Source organism: Canis aureus, chromosome 20 (assembly GCF_053574225.1).
Source record: "Canis aureus isolate CA01 chromosome 20, VMU_Caureus_v.1.0, whole genome shotgun sequence".
Lineage (NCBI taxonomy): Eukaryota > Metazoa > Chordata > Mammalia > Carnivora > Canidae > Canis > Canis aureus.
The window spans coordinates 20,037,076-20,060,747 of NC_135630.1; the positions used below are offsets into that span (position 1 = coordinate 20,037,076).

Here is a 23,672-nt window from a genome sequence, read left to right on the forward strand (position 1 = left end):
AAGTCATTTAGAAACATTTGTACTTGAGAGAAACCAAAAATAAAAGAGACAAAATTAAACATATATTTTTTTAGTAATAGAGAGAAAATTCAATGAAAACAGAGGTTAGGAAAGAAGTTATAGGAGTCTTTCAAACATTTAAGATGCACACTCATTTTGGAACTTTTCCAGGAAATTTAACAAAACAAATCGAAAGCAACTAATTCTTTATTTATCATTTTTCCCACACGAAGACAAGACAATATTCTATAATAGGAATATATATTTTGATCTCTAAGAGATAGATTTGGCACTGAATGAGATAAAAATTCTACATGAGTATCATATATTTCTATGTTACCAGGGAATTCAAGTTGATACAAACATCAAAGCCAACAAAGGAGTGAACTAGCAGTTTGCTTTTATTTCTAATCCCGTGGTAAAGCAACTCATATTAGTTCTAAAATATTTAAGAAAAAAAAGAATTGATAATACAACTCAATATTTACATACTTAGCTCATAACAAAAAGAATGTTCGATATTATTCGCCAAAAGAGAAATGGGAGAAAATGAAGATGTGGAAAGTGAACAAGTAGTTTGTTTTAAATTAAACATTCTAAAAATGCTCTTTTCTTTTAAAATGTGAAGCAATTTTGCAGAGTAACACTACTTTAACTTAAAATATTTACTCTGGGGGGTATTGCACATAGCATGTTCATTGTTGATAAAGTTTTGTATGAGAAAATGGCCAATGTAAATAATCAGATGTGAGATAAGTCACGTAGCCTTTGACAGATTTTCTTCATTAACATGTATCAGTGCAGGCTGAGGATTGTATTCATGCTGTCCTCAAATGATCTTCAAAATGGAACACTTTGAAAAGGGGGCTCTTAAATTCAGTCATACAACTTATTCAATTCCATCATCTCAAATTTGTGAAGATGAAAGACCCATCTCACAGGAAAGATCCCCTTAGGTGAATTAAGTGCAGTTTGACAGTCTGCACAAATGCAGAGACATTAGACTGTTAAGTGGCCACATGTGTATACACATGTTTAGTGTTAAGGCCATAAAGCAAACATTAGCAATCAAGAACATCAGATTGATTTTGGAGCGTATGTCTTCCAAGACCCCACAAAATCTGGACAACAGCTTGGGAAAGATTCAGAGGAGTTCTTAGACAGTACGCCTCAATCTCAATTGCAAGAGATTGTGCTCATATGCTAAACTTGCTCAGAGACTACCTAAAAATTCATCTCTACCTTTGATAGAAGCGAGAAGTGAAAATTACAAAATCTGTTTGTCATCACTGATCTCCATCATACTTCACCAGAAGACAGCAACCAGTAAGTTCCATCAAAACCTACTGGCTCTGCTGACACATTTAGAAATGTTAGTGCATAATTTGCTATTATGCATTACTTTATGTGCAGGCTCTCATTATCAGAGTCGTATAGTATGAGGCATTCGCACATATGCATACAGCATGTTCCCACCAGGCGTAGTCGGTCATCGTTGGTAACTTAGGGACAACAACAATGCTGTTTTGTTTTGTTGTTATGGTTTCAGACAAACCTTCACAAATTTATTATTTGGACACAAAATGAAACCTGCACAATTACGATTATCCAAATAATTCATTTAAAAATATCATTTTAGTTGATTAAATAGAACAGTGGTTTTCACTTTTTTCTTCTACTTTTTTTGTGATCAATGACATCTTTTATTCAAATAAATCTTGCACAGATGAAGCAGATAAGAAAAAAATGTCTTGTGGTTGAAGTGTGTGGGATAGGGGCAAGGGAGAACTTCATCTTCTTTGATGGCTGTTTTATTTTCACAGCAGCCCCTAAGGCATTTTTAATTGCTTTAGGGCTGTGTGCAACATTTTGAAAACTATTGATGTCCAGGAAAAAGCAGAATTTGTCTCTTCTTGAATTAGAGTAACTTTCAAACAGTAAATTAGGTTATTACTGTAATGATGTAACACTTAATGAACTTAATGAAGGTTACTTGATATTTGGGCACAGAAAATCTCTCCCCAAGGATTAACTAATACTCATCTTCTGCAGGAGACCCATATTGAGGTGGCTACAGGCATTTTTAAATAAATACACACTGAGTGTATTTATTCATTCTAAGTCACGAACGCAAGGCAGTACTTACACTCTCTAGTGAAAACAGCCTAAATTCCAGATTGGGGACAACTGGCTTAAGAATCAAAATCAGGAAGTGACTTCATCAAGAAAGTGACACAAGGTTTGTTTACTAACAGAAATCAGGGTTTCACTTTCAGCCTTTATTCACTAAATAGGGGCACTAAGGCTAGCTGTGAACACTGAGAGTTTAAAACCTAGTCCTGGTCCTTCAATTATCATAGAAGCATGCCACCCTTAGACGCAAAGACATACCTGATCCTAGAATTTTGAAAGAGCAATCCTATCTACCATAGAGCTATACTATCCCTGGTGTTTGAGTTACCTTCTCTTTTAGAGTCACAGGGATCAAGATCCACAAAATAAAGACAGTCTTTTCAACCTCATTTAGCAAATGAAAATGAGTTTATTAAATGCATCCCTAATGAAACATTACACATGCCATATGCATGACCTAGAGGAAAGCTGTTTTTCTTCCAAGGTTTAAAGACCTGCTCTCTTCTTATTCTGCTGGAAGCTATATCACTGGGAGGATCAAGGACATTCTGACCTATTACATATTTCTGCATACCAGTACTTTAATTTGGGAGCATAGTTGGATAATGAATACTGGAATCTCTTGCTAAGGAGAAGCATATTGCAATGTAGTTCGGTTAGTCGACTCAATGACATGAAAAATATTTGCTGGTAAAGTCTGGTGATGTAACCCTAAGCTATAATTTTAAAAGATTACCTAAGATGCTTTCATTGCTTCCAAGAATGCTGGATAAGGAGCTAGTCATTTGTCAGGCCAAAGTGCAATGCCAATGATAGGGTATAGTCTACTATTAGTTAATACTTTGGTTGGCACCAGATCTGGGGAAGAGATAGAGAAAACCAGAAACTACCAGAGTTGAGCATGAAGTATTCCTCTAGTTGGTCCTGTAGTGTCATATTAAAGAAGATATACAAAAATGCAAGGTGGAGACTGGGATGGATAGGATGGCCCTTTAAAATATTCTGAAGAACTGGAATTCTACCCTTTTTATTTTTGGAAAGAGAAATAAGCAGGATGGACCTGGTCAATTTTCTCTCCAGAGTCTGTCTACTTATTCAGTGATTCTAGGAGAACAATAGGTTAACTTTATGTCAGTAGTCATAGAAAAGAAGGTATGTTTTAAACAATGAAGAAACAACAGATGTTGGCATATGCAGAGAAAGAGGAACCCTCTTACACTCTTTATGGGAATGCAAACTGGTGCAGCCACTCTTGAAAACAGTATGGAGTTACCTCAAAAAGTTAAAAGTAAGATGGCCCTACCACCCAGCAACTGCACTTCTAGGTATTTATCCAAAGCATACCAACATAAATATTCGAAGGGGCATATGCACTCTAGCAGCAATGTCTACAATAGCCAAACTCTGGAAAGAACGGAATATTACTCAGCCATCAGAAAGAATGAAATCTTGCCATTTTCAATGAGAGGGTATTACGTTAAGCAAAATATGTCAGTTAGAGAAAGAAATAGAACAAATTGAGGGTTGCTGGAGGGGAGGTAGATGGGGGAATGTAGTAATTGGGTGATAGGCATTAAGGAGGGCACTTGATGTAATGAGCACTGGGTGTCATATGCAACTGATGAATCACTAAATTCTACCCAAAATTAATCATACAACTTTGTTAACTAACTTGAATTTAAATAAAATAAGAAAAAGAAAAGAAGATATTTAAAAAGAAATTTTAAGCTTAAATCTTCTATATTTATTATTTATAATGCTGAATTTACTTTGATTTTAATGTGTACATTTTTCTTCCCAATAGTGTGATAGCTCTGTGGGAATATTCCCCTCAAGAAAATACTTGTAAATCAGTATCACTGTATGCTCTGGACCAAGTACAGTTAGTGCCCTGAAAGTGTTGTGCAGCCAGAAATGTTTTGCATCTGCTAACATGTGTAACCCAGATCTAAGGATTCAAAGAAGCTATTGTTAGTATCACTATGAGGATGATCTTAGTATATAAATGAGAAGAACAAAATAAGTAATTAACTTTTTATGCATGTTTTATTTTATTTTATTTTATTTTTATTTTTATTTTTTTTTATGCATGTTTTAAAAGTTCAACTGTGTTATTTCTGTTGGTTGTCTAATTGGCCTTCATTTTCCCCTGTGTTATGCCACATTATATTCTTAGAACTGGGTCTGTGGGGCTTCTTTAAAGCTAACAGTGCTGGCTTTCTTGAGAGAATCTTTTACCGTGCTCCTAGGAGTACAACAACCTGACCATTTTAAACTAAATAATAAGCTTGAAATGTCTAGGGTTATATAAAATTCAGCTATAAACATCCATGAGTGCCATCATATGGGATCATATTCTCAAGGGAGAGGTGTTTTTCGCCCCCTCTCCTTTTTTAACTCTGTGGCAAGGTCTAAGACAAGCAATTTCCCTTGCTTTTTTTTTAAATTTTTTTATGTGGGTCAGATATATTTCTAGCTTACCCTCTATCCTGAGTTAAGTGTGGAGTTTCCTTTTGCATCCTCAACTTTGGGCAAGCCCAGAATGGTTTGTCTTCTTGCTCCCTGCAAAGATGACTCACCGGGGTTCAGCAAATCTCCCAAAGAAAAATCCACCTTTGACACTATTTCCATCTCTCAATCACGTTGTTATTGTTTTGCCTCTTATTATCCTTTGCCAGATTGTCAATTTATTTGAAAAGGCTTTATGCTTTCTGTCGTATTTTAATTATTTTCAGCAGTGGTGTAGTATCTAATAAGCCAAACGTGAAAATATGGCTATTATAACTGCTGATAATACTAAACTTCCGAGACACTGCTGCTTTTGTGATATTTAGTCCTTCTGTATGAAAAGTATCCATTAATATTCAAATATCAGCTCATATTTGAGAAAGAAGTACTTCTTGACAAATGAAAGAGTTGAATTCACCTTTAAACCTCACAGTATGAATATTGGCAAGGGAAATGAGGAAAATGTTGTAAGGAAGCTAAGGAGACAACATAGAAGGGAGTTGAGAACATCAATAAGAAGAGAGTCATAAATTCAAGAAAAGACACAAATTCCCATAATATGAAACTTGATTGTTGAAACTTCCGATATTACTCTCTCACCTTCTGAACACGGGCGATCCATTTCTTGTGCTCTAATTCTATTCCCTAATGTTCTGCGATGACCGCATCAATCTGTTCTTTCTCTCAGTTGTCGTTCACTTTCTTGTCCGTCCAGGCTATGCATATATTCTTTCATTTCCTCCTGCCAATACCTTCAAATTCCTCCATCCTCACTGACTCCCACCATGACTAGTTCTCCTTCCACCCTTCCTGGTGAAATACTGCCCCAAAATCTGATAACTAAAATGGAGATAAGCCCATGGCCGATGGATTTGTCTCATGATAAACTTGTAGTTGCACTTTCATGTGGATTTTCAAAAATGCATAAAACACCTTGTCGCCTCTCTCAAATCCTTCTCTCATTTGCCCATCTATTTTAATCTAAGTTTTCCTAAAGTCTTTTCTCTAATATCTATGCTTTCATTCCTGCAAATTATCCCCATCCTGCTATACATAGAAAATATATGCCTTCATTTGGATGTGGCTCAAAATCCTATCTTTTATGTCCCAACTTATGTGTATTTGTTTCCATCCTAATGCTTTATCTCAGTGAAAGTGATTCTTTTCTAGCACTCCCAGTATAATCTCCTCCCTTATAGCTCTGGTTTCACTTTTTCCTATTTCTCGTATTTTACTGTAACTTTCTCATTTGATATACTTGTCAGTTGAGGATATCCTGCTTACTATGTTCTCTTAACTTTTTTATACTCCAGAGTAAGTACAAATTCTAAATATTCATATCCTGCTTAAGAGCTAAACCTAATATTATTGTGATGTTATAAAAAAACATTATAAAGCATTTAATTGGATAACAGAATTATGCAGAACCATTTTTTACTTATTGATGAACACAAATCCTACTCTATGATGTATTTTCTAAATAATTTGATTAAATCATATATAACTCTCTTTACAGTCCCTTTATGTTACAACATAGTCACCAAAAGAAATGCCATGGCACTTTTCTTCCCAATTTTTCCACTTGTATCTGGTTCTAGAAAACTACAAATGCATAGCCTTAGAAACTTCCTAAGTTTTTAGTTTAGATATTTTACCAGATTTTTTGCCAATTTTATTCTCTGTTCATAAGTTCCATTTCTTGTCTATCTGATTGTCTCATATATATTTAATCCAATTATAGACTGGATGTTGAGACTAAAACTTTTTATGTCTAACTAGCTTAGGAAAATGGGATAGTCCAGAGTACTTCCCTGATGATGGGAACAAGTCATCCTTTAATGGCTTAGATTTACATTTGCCATTTTTACTTTTATACCATCATCATCTGTGTCTTCTTTGGAGATCTTCAAACTTAGGGCCATTAATTATGGTTAGTTTCAGAAAAGAGCTTGAGGGGCAGCTGGGTGGTGCAGTCAGTTAAGCATCTGCCTTTGGCTCAGGTCATGATCTAGGGGTCCTAGGATGGAGCCCCATGTCAGGCTTGGTGGGGTATCTACTTCTTTCTCTCCCTCAGCCCCTCCCCTCTGCTTGTGCTCTCTCTCTCAAATACATATATAAAATACATAAAGAGCTTGAAAATACAGTAGGAGCATAAAAACATGGACTGAGTTGCTAAGAAGAAATGTAAGTCCTCAGTTATTGCTGGTAATATTTATTAGGAGTAATAAAAACTGGTCATGAGGTGGTTATTTGAGCTGTTATTTTAATTTTTGAGAAGAAAATGACTCCAGCAGGCTAGATAAATTTGGGAAACTAAAGACAATGTAAGAAAGGAAGAATAGTGAAAGATGACACACTAATGAGATAAAATACTAGAGAGCCTTAGAAAAGGTGTTGAGAGCCTAAAAGCAAGCCTAGCCCTCTTTGAGAAACAATAGGAGATATCCAAGTCTTCATTTCTTTAAATTTCGACCTATCAACTGCCAGTGGGCCCTGAGTAATTTCTCTTCTTTACCTAGCCCAATGGGTAAAAAGGAGAAATAATACTAATCAAGGGGCCTTGCCTTTAAAAGAAGATGTTTTACCTTTTTTCTGTCCTCTATAAATTCCTATAATGTCTGATAATCTCCCCTTTAAAGATGAAATGCTGTGGCATTTTTGGATTCTAGGGATCACTGAGAATCATAAGCCAGAACACAGAGATTTGTCTCATCTTCTGATCTTAGTCACTCATGGCAGGAGTTGTAAAGAGGCCAAACCCTTTCCATAACTTGTATTTTTTTGTGTGTGGTGGACAATAGATGATAAAATGTAAACTATTTTTTTTCTCCAAAGGTAAGTGAGGTTTAGCTGGAAAAGACAACATAGTCCTCAGAGTGCTTAGTCTGCCTTGATTAGATTCTACTTAGTTTTAATTGTTTAGGAAATGAGTTGCTCCATAAGACCTAGTCTGATTTATCAGAGTTCTCGTCATTGGTATTGTTGTTTATCCTATAGACGTGTGGCTTTTTGGTTTCCATTTGCCGTTGTCTTTCATGGTTATGTCACAAATTGGGAAATTTTAGTGAAGATAAGCGTTTTAGGCTAAATTCAGACATTTCTAGGCTTCCTGGAAAAGAAGTTATTTTAATACCACTTGATAGCATCTCAGAAATATTTTAACAACCTACTTTTATGTATTCAGTAACCAGGTAGAGGAGGTTCAAACTTTCAAAATGACAATAATAATATAATAAAGTAAGAATAAACACTGGTCAAGAAGGTCTTAAAGTTTCCCTTACTTGAACTGAACTTTAGGCTGGTTTCTTCCTAATTATAGGCCTTGACTTCTATTACTTTAAACAACTTGCTATGATAGATTCTTTCTCTATTCCTCTGAAGCATATTTTTTTAAAGTCTCTTGCCAGTTTTACAACCCATAATATTTTCCTCAAGGGTCAGGGAGCCATAACAGTCAAAAATACTCAGCAGAAGATAGAAATCCTATATCTCAGTCTCTGATGAAGCCCTTATCTCAGTCTCTTTGTGAAGATTGGACCCTGACTTTGAAAGGTGACAATCAGCAAACAAAGATAGTAGAATCATAGACAAAAAATAAAAGAAAGAACAAAAACCTATTTGCAAACTCAGGAAGAACTTTGCAACTCAACTCAGTCAACCCATTGACCAATTGTCCCCTCTCAAGTCCTCCAGTACGATTTCATTAGCTCACCTCAGTACTTAAAAACCCTTCCACCTTTTATTTCAGCAGAGTTGAGTTCAGACTGAGTTCTAACCTCTCTCTCCTATTGCAATAGCCTTGAAGAAAGTATCCTTTTCCTATTTAACTTTGTCCAATAGAATTTTTGCTTTGATGAAACTTACATAGCACTCACAGTTTGCCAAGATTTTGAAAACCAGCACTTCATAAAAGAGATACTGTTTTTGCCTTTACTCTTTATGGAAGAGAAACTGAGGCCCAGAGTGATTAAGCCAATTGCTCAAGATGAATCCTGCCGGGAAGGAGCAGAGCTGAGGTTTGAACACACGTTGACTGGCTTGATAATCATTGCTCTTAATCCAGTGCAATGCAGTCATTCAGATAATTTTTAGGCTCATAAGAATTGATACAGAAAAGAAAAATAGCAGAGACTCAAATCAAGAAACTTGTGTGGAGTTTTGGAAAACAAAAGAAGGTATTTCTGAATGAAAGGTTGATGTAGTTCTGCTGGGACAGAATAGGCATTCATGTGGCTTTGAAAACAGATTTTATTTAAATTTAATTGGTGGACACAGATCTTTAGGACAGAATCTTAGGACTCTTTGACACAGATCAGGGATGGTTCCCAACTTTTGTCTGTGTACTGATTATTTATGTTTATGAAAGCAGTGAGGTAAAACTACAAAAGAAAATATTCTCCTTTAAACTAAATGCATTTAATAATATAGCCTACCTTTTGGCTACCTAATTGTTATGTGATATCTTAAAATGTTTATCAATTCATAAAATATTTTTTGTGTTAAATTATGGCTACTATTCTGTGATGGTTGGAGTGTGTTTATTTTGGAGAAAGGGTTCATCAAAGAAGAAAAAAGATATTGGTAAATCCCAGGTGGCTAGCCTTCCACAAAGGGAGTTCTTGTCTTTCAGATATTAGCGGTAGACCGAAGGCACTTTGTTTTTGAGCAGTACTCTTTTTCTTCTGATGTCCACTTTTGTTTTGCTAGCCAATCTGGTCTGAGTCACATGATCTGCATGGGTCAATGCTTCTCAGAAGAGAAGGCCAAAGACTTCCTTGGTGGTCTTTAGCAGATCTGTGGTGTTTGGTATGTTGACCTGTAGCATGATCTATAATCCCAGCTGTATCTACTAAATAAAGTTTAAACCAACTCTTCAGGTAATGAACTTTATTCTTTACTGTGAACTCTGAATCCTGTTTAGCTGATTAATTTAGTAATACTCTTACTTGATTCTGACAGAGATCATACCAGTTTCATCTCCCCCCCCCCCCCCACCCAATATTCTACTGTAGTCATTTAGCCAATGTCTTAGCTCTTTAGCAGAAATGCTAAACTCACAAACCTCCTTTTGGGACTCTACCTCTTACATTCCCACAGGAGCAGAATGACATTAGAATCTGGGTCTTCAGGTGCAAGCTCTTTACTAATGAACATAAGAAATGGGAATTTCCCAGCTTTATGCTTCTTAATTAATGTCTGCTAATGGAATCAGACTCTAATCAGCTGATCTAAATAGCAAAGTGTGAATACATGTGAAAAGTAAAAAATAAAACCAAAAACAAAAAATAGATTCTCTGACTTTAGTGATGCCTATACGGAATGATCCTTTTCCTGCTCTCAATTTATTCGCGCTATCTGTTCTTAACTTCCCTCTTTACCCAGCTTAGTTTACATACAGTTTCAGTAATGACACACACTCTTGCTTGTCTGTTATTTTTATATCATATCTCCCCACACAAACCTAATCCTCATGATCCCCGCCATACATTTTCTCTGGACTTGCAGCAGAGCACATGGGCAGAGGCACATCAGCAAAGACAAGTTCTGTTAGAAATTGATGGCCACTCACTCAATATACTGCTCACAATTTTTGCCGTGTTTCTTAAGTTTCAATCAACTCACTCAGTTTCTGAAAAATTATGTCAACACTCTAACCACCCTTGCTCTCCCCCCTCCAGTTGTTTGATGACCATTTCTAATTAATAGAAAATTATAGCCAGATGCTGAGAACTCCTCATTTCTCAGTACCAAATAGAAATGCAGCCTTGTTACTCCAAGGGTGCTCTGCTTACCGGCAGATCACCTGGAATGTGTTAGAAATGCAGACCTACTGAATTGAAATCTGCATTTTCACAGGTTTCCTAGCTGTTTTTGTGGATATTAAAATTAGAAAAGAATTACAATGAAGGCACAGATCATTTCTTTCTCTCCATTGAAAAGCAGGGGGAGGCATATTTCTATAAGGCGTATTTCTTTTCTTTCTCCTAATTTCTCAGAAATTTGCACTGAGATAGTTCCTTCTCTTTCCAGTGTATTCAGTTTCTCTCTTACAACTACAATTCCCTGCACTTACTTTTTTTAAGTCTCAAATTTCCCTGCTAAATGCTTACACTTATCCAGTTAAAGTAAAATAAACACCAGTTACTGCCCTAGTTTCTTCTGTCTTCAGAGCCAGATTTCTCAAATGAGATGCTCATAATTAATGTGTCCACTTCTCCATCTAACACTTTCTTTCCAACCCACTGCAAAGTGGCCTCTGGGCCATCACCCCAGTAAGTACTGTTCTCAGTAATTCACCTTTCATTCATCTCCTTACTCTCTCAGCAACATTTGACACTGTGGGAAGCCCAATGATGAATGAAGGACAAAAATAAATATTGACATTTCAGGACCCTTACCTTTCCACTTTCTTCTCCCAAGGATCATCTTTCTAGTCATTTCACCTTATGCCTCTGGTTTCTAAGCAAAATAAGCAGATATTAGGCACATGCAAAAACTGCTTCAGTTTTCAAAACTGCTCTAGAATAATGCTAGGCACTCAGATTAATACTCAGATTAATACCTAGAATAATACTAGGCACTCAGATTTTATCAAAAGAATGAATATGTGTTATAGGTTACGTGTTCTTCCCATAATCTTCCACTAAAAGTTTTATTTTTTATTTTAATTCATACAGTAATTACACATTGCTGAAAGAAAACATCCAGCCTTCTTTTTTTTTTTTTTTTTCCTCTTCCCTCCTCCTGCTCTGGGATAGACTTTTGCTTATATCAAAGGATATTCTTATATGGTGAGTAAACAGGATGGAGATAAGGAGCTTTTCTACCCTTTTAAGCTTGGGGTTTTATCCTTTATTTAACTCTGAAGTCTCTAGACTTCTGAGCAAGAAATTGGTTTTTCCACTTCTATTATTTGAATATCTGTTAGAAGTGGTTATATGAATTAATGGAAAGGAAGAGAGAAATTTCTAAGCCTTTGCTTTATTACAGAGTTCAGAAGTTTGAAAGCTTAGCACAATTTTATTCTCAAAGATGACTAGGGGTCTTCTAGATCGATTTAAGCCTGTGCCTATATAATTCCCTACTTTCTGCCAGTGTGTACTGAGACACTTAGTTAATTTATGATTATTCTGCTGGGTTATTGAAGAAAGACTCCTGGGGAAAAGTAATATATGCTCATTTCAATTGTGTTTTCTTAGGGTTCAACCAATACCCTATAGGAAAAATAAAAAGATACCACAATAAAATAATTTTGGGAATGTTTATATATCATCCTTCTATACTCCTGTTTTAGGAAATTCATCATTTGCATTATTATATAACCTTTATTTTAAAGGACCCTTATTTTATCTTAGAAATCTAATATTTTGAGAAATAATATTGAGGAAGCACTGTTAAAAAGGAGACCCAAAGTAAGCATTAAAAGTAGCTGTACAGTTAAGTCTTCAGTTGCCTTAATAATAATTGGAGCTCCTAATTTTGTAGCTCTCATCCACTGAAGTATTATATGTAACAAATTTTAAAACTGTGTATACTTCTTTTTAGGTAGGGACACAAAAGTTCAAACAGATCAAAAAACATCCTGCCTAAGATCTCACACTTAGTCATGACTGCAAACCAGGAAAGTCTAAAGTTTACCTTCCCTTCACCTTGTCTTCACATCGTCCCTTCCACTGTCAAGTTAGCCATTACAGTCGAAACACCATCTGCCTGGAGGGAAGTTTTATACTGTTTTCTTCCAGTTTTGAGCTTTGGATAGGAATTTATGCTTAAATTGACATAATCCCTGTATACTCATTTCCTTGGCTTTCCTCAAGACATAGCAGTAACATGATGGGTTGATTGAGTGTCCTGACAGATGTACCTTCCAAGAGTGTAAGATAAACCCTGTAATTTTCTCAAGATTCAAAGTTATTTTGTACTGACTCTGGTCAAAATTCATCCCTATACAGAGAGAAATTTTCCATATAAGGCATTAACCAGCATTGTGGTAAACCTTTCCAACTTCTATTGTTTCCTCCCTCCTCTGTAACCTCTACCACTGGAAAAACAATCCCCTACTCCCTCCAACAGTTTTTCTAAAGTGGACTGACTTAGGGGTTGCTGAACATAAATGAATTACCTATTTAAAAAAGCTACTGAAGATGCCTCCTCAGAGTTTAAGCTGTGACAACGGATTTGTCTCAACCTGATTATTTTACATACCATTCGAGCAAGCTAATTTCTGCTGGTATTCTTTTTTTAAAATAAAATTTAATAATATAAAAAGGCCTTCCAGAATTGCACCGAAGCTTATTCTTAATGAAGTATAAATTGTCAAGAACATTTGGGTATGTTTTTAGATGTCACCCCTAGATAATAATTTTGGAGCCCTTCACATCGTGGCTCAATCTCTTAGTAGATTGGACTTGGACTTCTAGCATTCCATTACTTCTTGTGTAAAAAGAAGCCTTTAATAGTTCCTATGGTTTAGAGTTATTCTAGGAATAAGTGATATGATGTTTATAATGTTCATAGCATAAAGCCTGGGATATAGTTTGTGCATGTTAAATATGAGGAAATTGAGATGTGATCTTTTCTCCCAAACATAAGGAATAAAAATAGATAAGTAGTTTATTTTCAGCATTAAAAAATGCTCATTTATTTTAGGTTACTACCTTTGCCTTATATTTTATTATCGTTGTTGTTTTAATCTTTTACAGGAGGGTAATCGTTCTTCCCGTAATCTTTGCTAGAATTTTTTCCTACCGCATGTTACTCCCACTACCCCTGCACCACAAGATCCTAGAAGTAGCCTTAGTTCCAACGGGAGATGGAGACTTCACAGGAAGTTTTTTAACGTCATATAACTATTATGGCTTATGATATATTTTAGAACCTAATATGAAAATCCCCATGCTTAGAAATTATAACCTCCTTTAAAAAAAAAAAAAGAATTTATTTATTCACAAGAGACCCAGAGAGAGGGGCAGAGACACAGGTAGAGGGGGAAGCGGGCTCCATGCAGGGAGCCCGATGTGGGGCTTGATCCCGGGACTCCAGAAACATGCTCTGGGCCGAAAGCAGACGCTCAACCGCTGAGCCACCCAGGGATCCCTATAACCTCCTTTTTTATATTGTTAAGGGCTCCTGAAATGAATAACCTTTCAGAACTCCAGGTAATGAATAAGGGATATGTTTTGAAAGTTAAAATCCTGCTCTGAATCTAAGCACTGTGTTATTAGCATTTATAGTGTTATGCTTTATGTTAGAGATATTAAAGCTGATATTATTAGAGATATTATTTTTTACCTGGTAGCTATGAGCTGCTAACACCTTGGGGTTCTCTTTAGTTTATTTTTTTTAAGATTTATTTATTTATTTATTTATTTATTTATTTATTTATTTATTTATTTAAAGAGAGAGAGCACACACAAGCAGGAGAGGTAGAGGTAGAGGTAGAGAGAGAGAGAGAGAGAGAGAGACTCCCAGGCTGACTCTCTGGTGAGCACGGAGCTGATAAAGGGCTGGATCTCATGATTCTGAGATTAAAACCTGAGCCAAATCAAAAGTTGAATGTTAAACCAACTGCACCAGCCGGGCACCACTTGGGGTTCTCTTTAGAAGTTTCATTTGGTGCAAAAATCATAAAATTTGTCTACAAAAAAATATTGATAGACATTTAATATGGAGCAAGAATTTTATTTTTAAAATGGGAAAGTCTGCTCTCATTTATACATTTTATTACTCTGTTGTCCCTAACTATCCACAAAATTTATAAACAGCAAAATCATACAAAGTACAGCACTATGCTATGAGAGAATTATAAAGCTATACTAAATGTGCTAAATTCCACCTTAGCTCAGGCAAATCTTAAAATTCAGTATCTGTATACCAGATTATTCTGCATTCTTAATAGCACTTGTTTCTTAGTGATATAGCTTAGAAATAAACTCTAATATTATATATAATCAATGGTACACGTGCTTAGCTATTTTATGATATGTAGCCCAGCAGATAGAATACCTTCAGCTAGCTTTTGGCTGCTTCTGCTAAATTCCCCCAACTAGTGCAATCAAAGAGAATTACCATACCATTTGTTTGTGTTTATACCATATGAGAAAGCTTTGGACATAGGTTGTGCAATTCATTCTGATTGCTACCAAGTAATTCTTTGCAGACCTGTAAATCAAAACTGTGGCTGATTTTCAGCAGTGTGATTGTCATGTTTTAGAAATTTGGCTAATTAAAACTTTATGAGTGGACAATTAAAAGGAAAGGTCTTGTATTTAAGAATTAAAACAGTGGATGGACAAGAATGCAGGCTTTTACTGTAGTATGTATACATGTATATATATACCATATATGTGTATATACATAAGCATATAAATATGTATGTGTATACAGAAGCATATATATATATATATATATGCGATTTTTTTTTATTTGGGCAAAGGGATATGATTGGTAATGTATTAAATAATTTTTATTTGACCTTTAAATCTTCTTAAAGTCTTATTTGGCCTTTTATCCTATAACCAAATCTACTTTGTTCTTATAGTTATGCTATGCTATGGTTGGCCATACTTTCCAGGGCTGATTCTCTAAGTTTAAGTAGAAATGAACATGGAAATAGTGAGCAGAAAATTTTCAGTAGCTATAAGCTCTTATAAAGCGTTTAGGGAAAAAGTTGTTTGTTTGTTTTAAATGCTCTCTACTGGGCAGCCCGGGTGGCTCAAAAGTTTAGCGCTGCCTTCAGCCCAGGGCCTGATCCTGGAGACCCTGGATCAAGTCCCACGTTGGGCAGGAACGTCGGGCTCCCTGTGTGGAGCCTGCTTCTCCCTCTGCCTGTGTCTCTACCTCTCTCTCTATCTGTGTCTCTCATGAACAAATAAATAAAATCTTTAAAAAAATAATAAAATAAATGCTCTCTACCAAAAAGGGCATGGTAACAAACATTTTAAAAGAAGAGAAGGGTCAGAAACATGGGGATATTTTTTTTAGTTCTCCTAAGGTTTGTGTTTGCCTAAAATCATCAAGAGAACCTAAAGTATTTGCTTGGTGGTTAACTAATGATAAGGCTAGTATTATTGGCAGTGTATTTATTTGAGGATGCTGGTTTGCATTTGGTTTAGCTTCTCATTTACAAAGAAGTTTCAAACATTGCAAAGAAGAGTTATGAAATAAACAGAGCAAAAAGGCGATATTTGTAGTGCACTTTACACTATGTTCACTATTCCCTTAGTTGTGATTTTTGGAAACACAGAGTAGGGCAGTCTAATTCTCCAGTGGTGAGGAGCTTCTGCATGACCCTCCTACATAATAAGTATTTAATGCACTTAGTTGATGAGGTCTGCCTATATGTGCTCTCTCCTGGGGATGGTAACATTTTAATATGTCAGACATTTAAACATTAAAGTAAAAGCATTTGAAGGTAGATGTTGAAGTACAGACAGTAAAGGAGAGTGTGTTACTTACGTATTTGTATTCTTATATTTCAGTTCCTGGGCCTTCTGGACCCTGGAAGGTCTACCCCTCCCAGGGCTAGCTGATTCCTAGAGATAGTTAAGGACTAAGACTATAAGTACACTCTTTGTATACAAACTAAACAATACGGAGCCCACCCCCCAACACACACACATACACACACACTTCTTGAGGCCTCTTATAGTCTGGGCCAATATTACCCTGCCTTAATCATCACAGGGTCAGGTACTGACTTACCTTGCCTTACTCCTTCCTTCCTTCTAAAACCACAACACAGGGTACGTGAGTGATTCAGTAGGTTAAGTGTTTGCCTTTGGCTCAGGTCAGGATCCCAGGGTCTTGGGACTGAGCCCTGCAATAGACCAAGACCACTGAGCAGGGAGCCTGTTTCTGCCCCTTCCTCTGCTTGTGTGCTCTCTCTCTCAAATAAATAAATACAATCTTTTTAGAAAAAAATAAATAAAACCACAACACATTTTCCCCTGGCTCCCTCCGTCCCCTGACAGTCCTGGTGCTTCTCCAAGGAAGAAGGGAAGAAAGAGTACAGAGTTATTAATATATTTAAATTATATTTTTTCTTTTTCTTTTAAATCCTGTTAAAGTCTCATTTGGCCTTACTTTCTATTTAGCAAGGTTAAATGGCCTTGCATGGCATGATGTGCTCCCATCTTCTTGGGAATTGTGAATAACAAACTGCCTTTTCAATGGCACTCCTTGCCTGATCTGGCCTCACTAGCTCAGAATAATAATAAAACCTACATTCTAAAACAGAGGAATACCTTGGAGACTGACAACTAGGACAAAAGGAAGAAAAATACAGCACTGAAAGTAACTCAGAGATTTTTAATCTATGAAATTCTCCATTTTTGGATATAAGATGAAAACAATTACTCTAATACATGGCTTTGCAACAAGTAAAATCAATTGAGGTTGGGAATTCATGAGGAAAAAACAAAACCAAACTTATTTCTGCCATTCCCATATGTCTGATGAAAATAGCATTGACTTGGAGACCATAGTCCTGTGCTTAGCCCCAGAGCAAACACATGGTCATAGATAGATGACCCATGCTAAGCCTTAGGGCAGAGAACACAGAGTAGAACAGGGTGATTCTGATGCTTATAAATGTATTTTTAAGAGTATAAATAAACTAGAGATATTCATGTATTTGCTAGTACTGTGAGTTTTAAGTTAGACAGAAATGTTGTATCAGTTTTAGTATCCCTTATTATTCCTATCTATCTCCCTCTACCTCTACATAAATATCTGTATATATCTGTCTTTCTAAATTGCTTGTTAGGAAGGTAATAGAAAAATGAGAAGTGAAAATGCAGTTGTTTAATATGATCCAAACTGTGTATCTATCTCTACTGAATCTTTTTTTTTTAATATATTTATTTATTTATTCATGAGAGACAGAGAGAGAGAGAGGAGAGGGAGAGAGAGAGAGGCAGAGACACAAGTAGAGGGAGAAGCAGGCTCCATGCAAGGAGCCTGATGTGGGACTCAATCCTGGAACTCCAGGATCATGCGCTGAGCCCAAGGCAGATGTTCAACCACCGAGCCACCCAGATGTCCCTCTACTGAGAGATTCTAACAATAAAAATATGTAGCAAGTTTGGGCAGAGGGCCCTGTGTCCCATTAACAGACTATTTATAAAAATGAGACAGTTGTCTTTACTGTGTTGCAAAAGTTGCCAGCAGTGTGCTTGTGATGTACCACTATTGACTGTCCTGTCTCTCAAAATCAAACCCCTTGACCTAATTCTTTTTTTTTAAAGGTTTGTTATTTATTTATTTATTTATTTATTTATTTATTTATTTATATGATAGTCAGAATGAGAGAGAGAGAGAGAGGCAGGCAGAGGGGCAGAGGGAGATGCAGGCTCCATGCACCGGGAGCCCGACGTGGGATTTGATCCCGGGTCTCCAGGATCACGCCCTGGGCCAAAGGCAGGCGCTAAACCGCTGTGCCACCCAGGGATCCCCCCTTGACCTAATTCTATCACTTTCTATTATCTCTTCTTTCCCTGTGTTCTTATTTCCAAAAAGGTAAAGGAATACTTCAGAGAAGGGAGTTAGCTGGAGCAGGCAACAAGGCACGTCCCACGTGTCTTACTGCTCTCCTCAGCTTGTGTTAGAAAGATCTGCATGATGAGTACTTTTGAGGTGGAATTGGAAGTAGGCAAGAGAGGAGAAAAGTTATAGACTATAATATCACATCAAAGCCAAGTTGTGTAAATAAGAGCCATATTATGACCATACCTTCAAGTGTCTACTCGGAAAAACCAAAAATAACAAGTATGACTGAATTTATCTTTGGTCTACATCTAAAATAATTTACAAATCTATCCAATAAATCTCAAATCGGAGGTCATAAAATTACTTAACATTATGACATGCTTTTTATCCTAATTTTAACATCTATAGAAATTACTTGCCCAGTTAGCAGTCATTCCTCTTCTCCCCTCCACACCACAGTCCCTGGTAACCCCTGCACTACTTTCTATTAGTACGGATTGGTCTATTCTGGGTGCTTCACATAAAGGGAACCATACAATATGTAGCCTTTTGTGTCTGCAATATTTGACTTAGCATAATGTTTTTAGGATTCATCCTTGTTGTAGCATGTATGTTTTGTCCCTTTTCGTTACTGAATATATTCTATTATATGAATATATTGCACTTTAATTATCCATTTCTGAAGGATGGACCTTTGGGTTTTTTGCCCTTTTTTGGCTGTTACAAATAATGCTGCTATAAATATTCATGTACAAATTTTGTACAGACAAATATTTTCATTTCTCTTGGGTATATACCTAAGAGTGGCATTATTGAGTCATGTGGTAACTCTATGGAACTGTCAAACTATTTTCCAAAGCTGATGCATCATTTTACATTCCCACCAGAAGTTTCAAATTTCTCCACACTCTCGTCAACATTTATAATTATCTGTTTTTTTTGCTTTGTTTTGTTTTATGGCTGTTATGCGTCTTTTTAATTTATGAAGTGTATGTAATGGTATCCCATTGTGGTTTTGATGTGCATTTCCCTGACAACTAATGTTACTGGATAATATTTTTTCATGTGCTTATTGGCTAATTGTACATCATCTTTTGAGAAATACCTATTCAATTCCTTTGTCCATTTGTTAAATGAAATGTCTTTTTACTCTTGAGTTATAAGTTATTTTTGTATGAGAGACTATTCTTTCAGGAATGTGCTTTGCAAATCTTTTTACTCGACCAATAGGTTGTCTTTCACTTTCTTGTTACTACCTTTTGAGGTAATTTTTTTTTTTTTTTTTAGTTTTGACCAATTCCAATATTGAATTTTCTCATGTGCATGTACTTTGGTATCATATCTAAAAAACCATTCCCAAGCCCAAGGATATGAACATTTATACAGATGTATTCTTCCAAGAGTTTTAGGGTTGTAGCTCTTAAATTTACACCTATGACTCATTTTCAGTTAATTTTATTTATATAGTATGAGGTTAGGTTCAAGTTCATTCTTTTGCATGTGGATATCCTGTTGTCCTAGCACCATTTGTTAAAAAGACTATTCTTTCCTCATTGAATTGTCTTGGCACCATTAATTAAAAACTAATTGATCCTAAACACAAGAGTTTATTTCTGGACTCTGAATTTTATTCCACTGAACTATGTGGAATATATCAGTGCCACTTTTTCTTTTAATTTTAATATCTTTCTTTTTTCCAGCTCTATTGAGGTATAACTGATAAATAAAAGTATAAGATGTTTAAGGTGTACAACGTGATGATTTGATTTACATATATATTGTGAAAGGATTTCCCCTTCAAGTTAACACATCTGTCACCTCACATATTTACTTTTGCTTTTGTTTTGTTTACCAGTGGTTTAATTATTATAGCTTTGTCATAAGCTTTGAAATTGGGAAGCATGAATCCTCTAACTTTGTCCTTGTTTTTCAAGATTGTTATTCAAGATTCCTTGAAATTTCAGGATTAGCTAGCAAATTCTACAAAGAAACCAGCTAGGATTTTGATAGAGTAGGGATTGTTTTGAACTTGTAGATAAATTTGGGAAGTATAGTACCTAAGCAGTATTAAGTTTTCCAGTTCATGAACATGAGGTATTATTCTATTAATTTAGTCTTCTTTACTTTCTTCCAACACTTTTTTCAGTGTATAAATTTTGCACTTTCATTAAATTTATTCCTAAGGAAATTTATGTATATTTTTGATAAATTTAAAATTTAATAGCTAGATCAGTCAGGCTTCTTAAGAAAAACAACAACAACAACAACAACAACAGAATTAGATAGGGAGGAATGAGGGTGGGAGAGATAGAGGGAGAGAGATTTGGTTTTAGAAATTGACTCATGCAGTTGTGGGGGCTGATAAATCTGAAACCTATCAGGCAGCCTAACAGGCTGGAAACTCAGGGGAATTTTATGCTGAAGTCTTGAGGTAGAATTTCTTCTGTAGAAAACCTAATTTTTGCTTTTCAGGCCTTTATCTGAATGAATGAAGCCCATCCAAATTATCAAGGGTAATCTCCTTGACTATAGATGTTAATTATCTCTTCAGAATACCTTTACAGCAATACCTAGATAAATGTCTGATTAAATAACTGGGTACTATAATCTATTCAAGTTGACACATAAGACTAATCATCACAATAACCAAAATATTGCTTTTTGTTGTGCATTTTATCCATAGTATTTCCTGCATTTTTTAGTGGATCACGGCTAGATTTGAAAGAAACTAAAAATTCTCTGGTATTTTAAGAGAAGTCATGGGTTTAAATGTTCTTTTACCCTCTGTAATACAGATTGATTAGACACATAATCTCAGAATTGCACTTTGGGTGCTGATTTTTTCTTAACTATACTGTGAGCACTCCGCAAAGAATTTTACTTATCTATCAGAATGAAAAAGAAAGAGCCCTACCAAGTCTTTTTTGTACCTTCCCATGGTTCTTCCCATATCAGATTCCCTTGCCTTTTTTTTCTAGATTAAATATAAAACTGCCTGTATTGAAGGAAGCACAGTGGGATGGACCATTCCTTCACAGAGTGGCAATGGGGAAACCTTCAGGTCTAAAGCTCCTTTAGTTTCTCCTCTCAGAGCTACTCCTGCTGATTTCTCTTTGTTGTGCTGAAAATAGTTGGGTGGTCATTAAATAGTAGGTGAAATGTGAATGGGTGAAGAAAGCAATCCATTCTGATCTCCATAACTGGTCATTACCTCATCCCCTGCTGGGTCAGCGTCTCCAGGAGGGATAAGATGGGCAGTTATAAAAAAGGAACAGCCAGAGAATAGCTATAAAATGTTTATAGAACACCTATAAAGTGACCCCTGAGGCACAGTGAAAAGGCTGCTTTACAGTTACAGCATAGATTCCAGACTACTGGCCGACTCCCTGCTCTGTGAGAGGCCACCTTCACACTCACTAAACCAATTCAACCCAACCACTTGCTTCCACCTTTCTTTTTGTCCTCTTATATAAGGAGGCTATAAATTAGAGGGAAAATGTACATCCCATTTGACTTTGAATTCTTTCGCTTACTTATGTTGTTGGTCCAGATCTGTGAATATACACCTTTACATTCATACAGTTGGTCCAGATGGAATATCAGGATCTGGTTGGACTTCAATGCTATGAGTCATTATGAAGTCATTATGGGTGGGCCACATTTTCTTGATCCTGACAACTTGTTGGTGGTGGTTTATGTGGTTAACAGCCATACACTTCTTCCTCACCAAGTTACAAAACATTTAAAAAGGTTGTCCTTTGAGAGGTATTCAATCAACTAAGAAATTACTGAAAATATAAGTGAAAAACTTATCATTTTTAAGGCCCTCTAGGCCTACCTCTAGGCCAGGTGACTGTACACATTCCTTCTATTACTCAGCATATTTTATTGAGATGTTAGTGTATAACAAAAGACTAATTTTGAGTGATATTTCAACTATACTGTGTTGAGGTCAGATGAATCATCTTATCTCACGGTAAATTGACTTCTTCAATAACTAGAAGATTCTTGTCTGTTTGGTTTCTCACTCTTGAATAATACTGGAAATTTCTTGCTTTTGTTACTTGGAATCATCATTTTTATTCTCCCAGTGGGCATGTGATAAAATTAAAATAGATTTAAGCTTTTTAATTATGCTCCAGTTTGACTCTATTTTAATACTGTGCTTTGATGGGTATAAATTGCTAAACTATAAGAGATAAGAATACCAACCTCAGCAGATATACTAGATCTTAATGTCCTGAAAAGGTCTTCAGGTAATTTGTGTCTTTTTTTCTTCCCAAAAAGATAGAGGAAAGTCAAAGGCAGGGATGAGCTTTCTGTAAAATTAATTACAAAGCCAAAACAATGGTCTCTCAGGTCATGTATTTTTTTTGTCTTCTAAAATATTATCTCATTAATTTTTGCAACATGAGTCATTGTTTTGTCACTATTCAAATGTTTTCTATTGGTTCTATATCATTGCCCTTCCTTCATCATTTCAGATTTTGGGAAAGCATTTTGGGAGACTTTTCCATCAAGATGTAGAATTATTGTAATCACAGTAAGACTAAGCATCTGAAACATGATATTAGGTTATAGTTTCTTGTAGTTCCTTCTTAATATTTACTATTTAATAGAATCTCACAAGATTAGATTTAAAAAGCCACATATTTTATATTGTGAAATAAAATTTCTGTGTAATTATCTTAGCTAAATCATCAAGTCCCATCTCCAACGTGTTTAGAGTTTCTTTAAATGAAATGTTTTGATCATAAAAAGCATACGTGTGCATTATAGAAAATGCAAGCAATATGAAAATCATACAGAAGGAGATGGGGTAACCATTATTCTAGATATCTCTGTACTTTATACATATTTTAGGCAATATTATTTTTCCAGAGATGCTGCTTTGCAAATCTTTTTTATTTAAAGCTATTTTTGTGCTTATGTCCATAAACAGGTATTGGTATTCATCATAAATATGCCTACATTATGCTCTAGTTCATGGCTGTATTGTAATTTATTTAATAAATTACTAACTGATATTTACAACTTTTCACTATTTTAAGTAGCACTGTAAAGAACAGCTATACACAGCCATCCTTACCAACTTATGCTATTACCTATAGTGGCATTCATTTCTAATATAGGAAATGTTGAGACAAAAAGTGTTCACATTTTAAACTTAGATAACAAATATTGCAAAAGAAGATTTCAAATAGATTGTGTCTGCTATATTCCTATTAATAATTCAAAGATATCTTCTATTACCTCCTAGCCTGGCTAACCCTGAAGTTGGCAAACATTTCATTGTTTTTAATTTTGTAAGCAAAAGAGATACATACAGTGATTTCCTTGGATTTTCTTTGTTTTAAAGAGTTGTTATTCGTGGAGTTCACTTGTATTTCTTTCCTATAAAGTATTTGCCTATTTTCTAATTAAAATGTTTTCCGCATGATTACTATTACCTTTACCAGTTCATTATTTTAGATTTTCTTAGATTTTTTAACAGGTTCAATGAACATTTATCTTAAATGATAAAATCTATCAATCTTATGTAT

The 23,672-nt window shown here is 35.5% G+C and overlaps 2 long non-coding RNA genes across 18 annotated transcripts in view; one reads left to right on the forward strand and one right to left on the reverse strand.

Moving 5' to 3' along the window:
* LOC144291525 (uncharacterized) overlaps positions 1-21,750 on the reverse strand; it is an 87,149-nt gene extending 65,399 nt beyond the window's left edge. For 2 of the 5 annotated variants that reach the window (XR_013358847.1, XR_013358845.1), the window contains exons 1-2: positions 21,663-21,750; positions 11,040-11,100 (exon numbers count right to left, since the gene is read on the reverse strand). This is a non-coding gene — a long non-coding RNA (uncharacterized LOC144291525). Of the gene's footprint in view, positions 1-11,039; positions 11,101-12,279; positions 12,352-16,098; positions 16,176-21,662 lie in introns of all 5 variants that reach the window. The other 3 variants (XR_013358843.1, XR_013358844.1, XR_013358846.1) reach the window with 3 other exon arrangements.
* LOC144291523 (uncharacterized) overlaps positions 1-23,672 on the forward strand; it is a 777,143-nt gene that overhangs the window by 435,019 nt on the left and 318,452 nt on the right. For 2 of the 13 annotated variants that reach the window (XR_013358837.1, XR_013358839.1), the window contains exon 5: positions 1,252-1,326. The exons of the other annotated variants lie outside the window; for them this stretch is intronic. This is a non-coding gene — a long non-coding RNA (uncharacterized LOC144291523). The remainder of the gene's footprint in view (positions 1-1,251; positions 1,327-23,672) is intronic. 13 annotated transcript variants of the gene reach the window in all.